This window comes from Ictidomys tridecemlineatus, chromosome 10, assembly GCF_052094955.1.
Source record: "Ictidomys tridecemlineatus isolate mIctTri1 chromosome 10, mIctTri1.hap1, whole genome shotgun sequence".
NCBI classification, from domain to species: Eukaryota; Metazoa; Chordata; class Mammalia; order Rodentia; family Sciuridae; genus Ictidomys; species Ictidomys tridecemlineatus.
In genome coordinates this window covers 98,776,886-98,787,179 of record NC_135486.1, presented here as the reverse complement: position 1 = coordinate 98,787,179, position 10,294 = coordinate 98,776,886, and the positions used below count along the sequence as shown (strand labels likewise).

The 10,294-nt window shown below is 36.4% G+C and overlaps 1 pseudogene; it reads left to right on the top strand.

The window, feature by feature from the left end:
* The first annotated feature begins 286 nt into the window (after positions 1-286).
* On the top strand, positions 287-2,627 carry LOC101965119 (melanoma inhibitory activity protein 2-like; annotated as a pseudogene).
* The last annotated feature ends 7,667 nt before the right edge of the window (positions 2,628-10,294 follow it).

Genomic DNA, 10,294 nt, shown 5'->3' with positions numbered 1-10,294 from the left:
AGTGGAAGGCACCAGAACCTGTGGCCCTTCAGGATGCACTGGGCAGGGAAGGGGACAAGATTCCCCAGATGGGAAATTGAGGGCTACAAGGCTCCTGGGAGCCCTTGACCAGGCTCCCCACCACCCCCACCACCACACAGGGGTTCACAGTGGTCTCCTCTGTTGCCTGGTGCAGGTTTGGGTTCCTGACCAAATACTTGAGTGTCCGCAGCCATTTTTGCCCTTCTTGGGCAGGCTGTGGTTGTGGTGGCAATAACCAAAGCTGTCTTGGCTTGATGGCAGGGCAAAGGGCTGCCCCTCAGCCATACTAGGAGGTGGTCCTGGAAGAAGTATGTAGGGTTATGGCAGCATTGTCTGAAGTCATGAAACCAGGGCCTAATTCTTATGGCATTCCTTGGGAGTTGGTGAGGTGTACAGCTATTGGACTTTTTGCTGTTCTATCATTTTTGTAGTGAAGTTTTCAGTCTGTTAGAGCAGGATTTACATGGGAAGAGAAAAAAAGCTGGCTCTAAAACTTTCTGAACTAATTGAACAAAATATAAACTACTTGAGAAAGTTAGCCTTGTTCAGAAAGAGCATGAAAGCTTAGAGTCATCTTTAAAGGATGGCAGTTTTGAGAAGGGTTCAACAGAAGCACAAAAATTGGAGGCAATATATGAAAAGTGGCATAGGTCCAAACCTAGCTGTGGGAATAAAATAGTCTTTCTAGAAAAAGAGATAAAAGAACAGAAGACTAAACATTCTAAACAGGATGAAATGATGGTGGATATATCAAGAAGGATAAAGTCCCTAGAAGGTGAATCAGAATACCTCAAGTAAGAAATAGCTGAAGCTAAAACAAAGTTGAGACTATTTCAAATGAATGAGGAAGGACTTAAGCTGGCAATAAAAGAGGCTTTGAATGAAAATTCCCAACTTCAGCAAATTCAGAAAGTGATCTGACAATTGGAAATTGAAGCATGGATGGAACAAGTATGTTTCCATGATAAAGAGAAACTAACATTTGAATACTCTAGATTACATGAAGAACAAGTTCTGAGTGATAAAGAAAATCACAAGGAGTCTCTGAATGTTTGCTGAAGAAGAAAGATAGGCCTTCTCCAAGCATGGAAGCCCAAACAGATGATGGTTACTTGGATTTAGGAATTAAGAGTAAATCAGAAATTGGTGCTCACTTGGATGATCAGCCAAAAGGAACTTTGAAGAAACTGGTTTATGGTGCTAAGCTAAAGGCCTCCTTAGAAACCTTAGAAGGAGACAGAAATCAAAATTGTATTTTATTATCTGAAGTGGAGAAAACAAAGGAAGACCTTACAGAACATATTAAAAGTCTTAAGACTGAACAGGCATCTTTTCAGTCAGAAAATACACAGCTTGAAAGTGAGAATGAGTACCTTCAGCAGAAATTTGAACTCATGATGGAACGACATCAAGAAAATATAATGAAACTCCATGGGAAATTGAGAGTAGAGGAAAACTACTGGGTGGAGCAAGAAGAGAAACTTTCCAAAGTAGAAGAAAAGATCAGCCATAAAACTGAAGATCTGGAGACCTACAGAAAGCTAGCCAAATATCTTGAAGAAGAATTGGAGAGAACCATTCATTCCTGTCAGGGGTAGATTATTTCCTCTGAGAACAAAGCACATGATAGTGAGTTTGCAGTTCAGATTGCTGAAAGAAACCTCAATTATTTAATGAAACAAAATGCTTGCAATGGAAAAAAAATTAATGTGGAGAAGGAGCTTAAATTTAAACTTGCAGAAAAAGATCCATATGCACTTGATGTTTCAGATGCAGCATTTGGCAAAAGCATTCCCCAAATGGTTTCTCCCCATTGGGTCCACTCACATTCTCACTTTTGGTTCCAATGGGACGAGGAAGAGGCTCAAGGGGCCCAGAGAATCCTCTGGACCATCCAATAAAAGAAGAGAATCAAGCTAAGAGAGGTTACCTGGTCCTCAGAGAGCACCTTCTTACACCAGACCCCTGTCACCTCCATGGGAACAGACACACAGGAGCAGGATGATGATCCCTCCCTCTGCCAGGCCAACCATATTCTGATCCACATCTTCCTCTACAAAGGCAAGATGGATGTTATTCTAATTGTGGTAGACCATCTGGACCAGCAGAACTCAGAAGTTCTAATATGCCTTCTTTGGATATAGTGGATGGGTCTATGTCTTGAGAAATGCAATCCAGTAGAAAGGATACCAAAGTCAATCTTGGTGATTCCAATGTGCCTGATTAACCTCTCCCTGCTGAAAACCAAGCAACTGGCTCTGGCTCTGTTTTTGCACCTTTCCCTCAAATCAGAGGTGCATTATTTCCACTGGACCCAAGGAGTCGGTTCATGAGTAGAGGACCTTTCTTCCTCTACCTCCTCCAGGAAACAGGTATGGAGCACCTCGAGATTATTTTACATGGGGCCAATTACCCACCCCCCCATTTCCAGTGTGAAATGTCTATTCACAGAGGTGTTTTTCTCATTATCTTCCCCCAAGAGCTGGATTTGCCCCACCCCCATCTTCCCCATGCATTCTGAAAGTAGAAGTGAGTTCCCTTCAGGGTTGATTCCACCTTCAAATGAGCCTGCTATTGAGTATCCAGAACCACAACAAGAAACCTGATGTTTTTGATCTCTCTTCAAAAGTAATTTGACTCATCTCTCATTTTCAGTTTTTAAGTAACTGCTTTTACTTCAGTGATTATTATACTTTTGCTCCAATTGAAGCTAAATGGAATTATAATTCTTAGGATAGTATTTTATAGATAAAGATGGTTCAAATATGAATCTTATGAGTAAATTATTTCTATTCTATTTTATTCTAGAGAGTACAGCATGTAATTTGATTAATCCACTACTACATAAACAGCAAGGGGAGTTTTAGATACATAATCTTGTCATTTAAACTCCCAACAAAGGCTGTCCTTTTATACAAAGAAGTGTATTTCCTATGATTGTAGCAAAAGTGAAAGTGACTTTATGCTTAATGATTTTAATTGATTTAAAGTCTCATTTGGCATATCAGCTAGTTTTTCCATAAAACAATGACTAGAGCATATTAAGAGTTAAACTAGAAAACACAATTAAATATGTCATGGAATTAGGAGATCTCAAATACAAAGAAAATTGCGGTTCTCAGAAATTTTTTGGAATTAGAAACTACAATTTAAGCTCACTCTCTTCCTGTTTTCCCTTCTGTTGTCATCTTCTTCTTCTTCATATTCTTTTTTTATACATTGATTTAATTAATTTATTCATTTTCATGTGGTGCTGAGGATCAATCTCAGGGTCTTGGATGTGCTAAGTGAGCGCTCTACCAATGAGCCACAATCCCAGGCCCTGTCTTCTTTATTTTATGCCCATTTTCATAAAATTCAGAATTGCATTCTGCTTTGATTCACTGATACGAGGAGTGACCTAGTCTTTGTTTTGTCTTCAGGGAGACTTTTGTAAAATACACATGAATTATTAGGACAGTGAAATGAAGAAACAAAGACATAATTCCCAATTTTGTTATTGTTAAATTTGATACTAATAAAATGACTCTGCCAAACTACTATAAAATTTTTCAAACTCTAACTCTCAATTCCTCTATTATTGCAAACAAGTGACAATTTGCTGACCTGCACCAATCCTGAAACCACACTTTGAACAATGCTTCTCCAGGAGAGACCAAGAAAGAACATTTATTAAAATACCCAAAGCTTTATTCAAGTATTAAATATGTTCTACGTGTGTGTGTGTGTGTGTGTGTGTGAAAAGTATACACTTAAGTCTAAAACAAATGCAGCAGTATAAGCTCCATCTTAAAAATAAGAAGCAGCTTTATTACATTTGAAGGTCAGTGAAGAATCTGCATGATACTTGAGCCCACAATTAATTGAAATGAGAAAAAAGTTGGGCTTTGAAAAAGAAAGTCTACACACTTAATAAATCTAATCAGTATGTTTTTACCTCAAGAGTCACACTGGTTGTCAAATCAGTCCTACAAATAATCCTTACTTGCCAGCATAAAACATTATTTGATTTAAACGAGTGGACAGAAGTCTGCAGTCTGTATCAAATGGACTAATTGTCCATTCACCCACTGATTGTCATCCAGAACTACTTCTGCCCTAACTACTACTCTTGGAGAATGTTTGCTGATGGAGTTCATGTTTTATACCAGTAAACTGGAAATAAGCTAATTTGAGGTTGAAAACTGAACTGAAATACCTAAATACCATACTACAGTCCTCTAAAAAGATTTTTTTCAAAAGAAAAAGGTGAAAGGACCTTCTAAATAAGATACCACTTATTGAATCAGCTTCCAACTCTGTTTACAACTCTGTAAATGACTAAGTAAAATAAAACAATATTAAAAATTGGCAATTTATAGAATAAACCTTAAGGAAATATCAAGTCCAAAAATGAAATTAATATGCACAGTATGTACTTATGTACATTACTTAAATAATACACAGCTGTATTTTAGTGTAAAAATCAAAATTTCCACAATCAAAGAACAATCTTTCTTCCAACACTTGAGCTGTCATAATTAAAGAATACTCATGACTTATGACACATATAGCACCAATGAGTGAAACAAAAAGGCATATGAGTAAGTTTAAATAACAATAACCAAAAAAGGAAATGAGCATATCTCCATTATCAAAAAAACAAACAAGCCAAACATGGATCCAACAACAATTAGGCCTAAATTATTTCTGTATGTTCTATTCATTATGACTATTCTTTTAATCTACAGTGGTCTTAAAGTCCTGAAATATATTCTAGCATGTGGCTAGCATCTACTCTTCTACAATAGAGGACATGGGAAGAATAGAATTTTACTGAAACCAAGTGGATTCATATATTGAGGGATATCAATATTCCTCAAATATGCTGTGGACCTAAGATATTGGGTAAAAGTATTGGGTTTACACTTTATAAATTAATAGAATGTGAAACTATTAGTATAATTGTTTTTAGTAATTACCAAGACCACATGGTTTTGTGCTTATTACTTTAAAAAACGAAAAATATGAGAAAAGATTGTGGAGATGAAAGATTGTCTAGCTTTCATATGATTTTCAAGAATAGTAATCTTTCAAAGGGATAGGTTTTAATACTTCCCTATGATAAAGAAGTTATATTTAACCTCACTAGTTAAAATTAAAATACGATAGAACTTTTCACCCTCCAGAATATACAAAATGTAAAATTCTGACTAGAATATTAAATAATGATTAGCATGTGGGGAGTATAAATTAGTTGTAAAAGTTGGCTGTGTCTAACAAAATATGACGTAGCCTATGATCCAGAATAATCCACTCTGGGCACATAACCCGGAGCAGACTAAGATGTACAGTATAAAATATATTTTGTATTATACACCATAAAACTTTTTCACTGAGTCCTACAGTAGCATATATCATTAATATTCACAGCTCAGAACCCAATTTTATATATTTTTTCATGAAAAATTAAATACCATTTACTCTGACAATTTTTATTGCATTCTCTTCTGTTTTAAAAATGTACATTCCAACTACTACATTAATTTTATTAACTGGTGTTTGGAAAACACTGCCCTGAAAAATTAGCCATATGTTCATAACAGCAACTCTATATCTCTTCATTGTGGTATTGCTTGATGGGGGAGGGGGGAGTCTGATTATCACTTAAATGTCCATCAGTAGGTAGAAAACAACTATAATGTGAATTAAAATGCAGTTATCAGTTAAACTCGATCTAGGTTACATGGATACATCTCTATGTAATAGGCATACTTCTGAAAAATACAATGTAGAGCTACAAAAGCAGAACAATACTTTCAGAATCCCATATTATGTTTGTATATATATAAATAGATATAAAATATGACAATGGTCTGGAAATATATATTTTAATATATTAAAATCTCCATAGGTGAGGGTACTAGAAGATAAAGAGGACTGTAGCTACATGTTCTTTTTTTTTTTTTAAGGATGGTCATTATCCTCTGATAGGACTTTATTGGTAGCAAGCAATATGAATAATACACACTAAAAATTAAATGCACAATTAATTTTCTATGAGTACTTCTCAATATGACTTTTCTAATCATTGAACTGAATATTTTTTATTTTATTTATTTTTTTTATTGTTGGTTGTTCAAAACATTACATAGTTCTTGATATATCATATTTCACATTTTGATTCAAGTGGGTTATGAACTCCCATTTTACCCCGTATACAGCTTGCAGAATCACATCAGTTACACTTCCATTGATTTACATATTGATATACTCATGTCTGTTGTATTCTGCTGCCTTTCCTATCCTCTACTATCCCCCCTCCCCTCCCCTCCCCTCCCCTCTTCTCTCTCTACCCCCACTACTGTAATTCATTCCTCCCCCTTGTATTATTTTTCCCTTTCCCCTCACTTCCTCTTGTATGTAATTTTGTATAACCCTGAGGGTATCCTTCCATTTCCATGCAATTTCCCTTCTCTCTCCCTTTCCCTCCCACCTCTCCTCCTTGTTTAATGATGGTCTTCTTCTCGTGCTCTTCTTCCATAGTCTGTTCTTAGTTACTCTCCTTAAATCAAAGAAGACATTTGGCATTTGTTTTTTAGGGCTTGGCTAGCTTCGCTTAGCATAATCTGCTCTAATGCCATCCATTTCCCTCCAAATTCTATGATTTTGTCATTTCTTAATGCAGAGTAATACTCCATTGTGTATAAATGCCACATTTTTTTTATCCATTCGTCTATTGAAGGGCATCTAGGTTGGTTCCACAGTCTTGCTATTGTGAATTGTGCTGCTATGAACATCAATATAGCAGTGTCCCTGTAGCATGTTCTTTTTAGGTCTTTAGGGAATAGACCGAGAAGGGGGATAGCTGGGTCAAATGGTGGTTCCATTCCCAGCTTTCCAAGAAATCTCCATACTGCTTTCCAAATTGGCTGCACCAATTTGCAGTCCCACCAACAATGTACAAGTGTACCCTTTTCCCCACATCCTCACCAGCACTTATTGTTGTTTGACTTCGTAATGGCTGCCAATATTACTGGAGTGAGATGGTATCTTAGGGTGGTTTTGATTTGCATTTCTCTGACTGCTAGATATGGTGAGCATTTTTTCATGTACTTGTTGATTGATTGTATGTCCTCCTCTGAGAAGTGTCTGTTCAAGTCCTTGGCCCATTTGTTGATGGGGTTATTTGTTATCTTATTGTCTAATTTTCTGAGTTCTTTATATACTCTGGATATTAGGGCTCTATCTGAAGTGTGAGGAGTAAAGATTTGTTCCCAGGATGTAGGCTCCCTATTTACCTCTCTTATTGTTTCTTTTGCTGAGAAAAAAACTTTTTAGTTTGAGTAAGTCCCATTTGTTGATTCTAGATGTTAACTCTTGTGCTATGGGTGTCCTATTGAGGAATTTGGAGCCCGACCCCACAGCATGTAGGTCGTAGCCAACTTTCTCTTCTATCAGATGCCATGTCTCTGATTTGATATCAAGCTCCTTGATCCATTTTGAGTTAACTTTTGTGCATGGCGAGAGAAAGGGATTCAGTTTCATTTTTTTGCATATGGATTTCCAGCTTTCCCAGCACCATTTGTTGAAGATGCTATCATTCCTCCATTGCATGCTTTTAGCCCCTTTATCAAATATAAGAAAGTTGTAGTTTTGTGGGTTGGTTTCTGTGTCCTCTATTCTGTACCATTGGTCCACCCGCCTGTTTTGGTACCAGTACCATGCTGTTTTTGTTACTATTGCTCTGTAGTATAGTTTGAAATCTGGAATCGCTATACCACCTGATTCACACTTCCTGCTTAGTAATGTTTTTGCTATTCTGGGTCTTTTATTCTTCCATATGAATTTCATGATTGCTTTCTCTATTTCTACAAGAAATGCCATTGGGATTTTGATTGGCATTGCAGTAAACCTATAGAGAACTTTTGGTAATATCGCCATTTTGATGATGTTAGTTCTGCCTATCCATGAACAGGGTATATTTTTCCATCTTCTAAGGTCTTCTTCAATTTCTCTCTTTAGGGTTCTGTAGTTTTCATTGTATAAGTCTTTCACCTCTTTTGTTATGTTGATTCCCAAGTATTTTATTCTTTTTGAGGATATTGTGAACAGAGTGGTTGTCCTCGTTTCCATTTCAGAGGATTTGTCACTGATAGTAGCTACATGTTCAATGGTTTAATTTTTAAAGAGTTTTTAAAATGTTAATTGACAAAAGTTTCAAAAAATTTCAGTAAGTTTTGAGGTATGACTTGGTAAAATGAGCACAGAAGTGACAAGGAATTAAGTACATTTCAATAGAACCAGTTATAATATCCATACACATAAATCCAGGAATAAGAGAAAAGAGGAAACTTTAAAAAAGAATCATAAGGACTAAGGAGAGATTAGGATTAGGGAGGTGTGTAGGAACAGCTGAATTAAAAAGCATGAAGTGGGCAGAAAAGGAGGAAGAAAAGGCCTCACAGCTGGTAAACTGATCCATCCCTTCCTGATAGTTCAACTGTATAAATAACAGCGTGGCAGGCTTAGTGGGAAAGTACTCTGCAACTCTGTTTACACAGACAACAGAAAGTGCCACCAGGGAGGCAAACTGAACCCAGTAAGGCCAATTAACCCCTTCACCTTGGTGTTTTATACTGGCTATGTTTCTTACTGTGCCTCTGTTGATCTACATGGACACATGTTAGGACCAAATGCAGTGATAAATCATTGTTACATGTATCGGTGAATTCCGCCAATTCCACAATGCACAACCATCTTATTTAGTGTTCTGAATATCTCCTTTTCTACTCTCATCTGGTTTATAAGCCATATGTGTTTTTTTTATTATAAACTACAAATCAAATGCTATTTCAAGTGTTTTGTCTTGCTCCTCAACATTATCTGTAAAACACCAACTAGGTGTACAAATGTTCGGTAAAAACATGTTGTGCAGTGTTGACATATGTGAAAGCCTCGCTTCTGTGAACTAAGGTAAATAACAAAAGCATGTAATTGTTTAGTTGCAAAGGAAGGCAATTCTCATAAATATTTATTCATCAGTTTTAGCACTGTCTCTTTCTCCCTATCCACACCACAAAGGTCTCAACATTATCCCACCATCAGCTGAAGTGCCATGTCAGATTTTTCTCCTGACCATATTATTTATCACTGAACACTATTAGTAATTACTTTTCTAAATGCTGGTCAAACAATGGGATGTCACCAGTAGTTTCTATTGAGGAGGGCTATGAAGGAATAATACACTGTATTTCTTAACCCAACAAAGATCAACAGCACTCTGAAAAGACTAGAAAGCAAGGGATGTTTTCCTGCCCTGGTTTTTCTCAGTGCTTCCTAGCGGGTAACAAAAAGCAAAAGAACTGGAGAATTCTGCCTTGCTCATGAGACAGATGCTCTTTTGACTTCCATGGCCATGATAAAATTGGAGGAGAAGACAAGTTCAGCCTTTCTCTTAGTCTTTAAGATCTCCTATTTTTCTTTTTTCTCATAAGAACATGTGCACAACCATTGCAAGAGTAAATGGTCAATACAATCAGCATCAGTAAAGAGGCAAAGGGCCGATGGTGAGCAAGGGAAGAAAGAAGCAGACACAACCCCACATCTGCTTCCTTGAATCAGTTGGGGGCATGTTGAGGTTTTTTTGGAGGGAGATAGAAAACAGAGTGGACGTTCACCACACTACTGGACTCCTACTCCCTTGAAATAGTCTCATGATCATAAAAGCAGAATCCTGGTACTTAAATACCAGACAAAATTCAAGGTTTTATCTTAGCAATTTTTTAAAAAAGAGAACTACCAAATATAAAAACAAGTGAACAGAGAAAAGATTCCAAGTAAGCACTATTTAGCTAAAAGCTACAATCTGAATTGTCTAATTAATTTACAAAGCTTAATTTCTAGAAAGGAATAATTACCACATTCTGTTATAGAAGATTGTAGATATCTATAGAAACAAAACTATAAATCAAGCTATTAAATTTCTGAAAGAAAAATAATATCTCAAATTAGGAAAACCCAAGCAAAGATATGTGTGGCTCAAAAGATACAGACATCTCTATATGTCTTCTGAATTCTCTAATTACGGGAGTCAATTTTGTTCTTCCATTTAGAACTGATTCCCAGAGCAAGAGACTTAAAGTGCCTATACCCAGAAGCCAATAGTCAATTACTATAATTCTTTTCTCCATCAAGCAAAAGCATTCTAATATGCCCAATAGAATATTTACATTAGAGTCTTATATTCTAATTCTGATCTTACATGTGATCATTACATCATTCTCACTCTCCA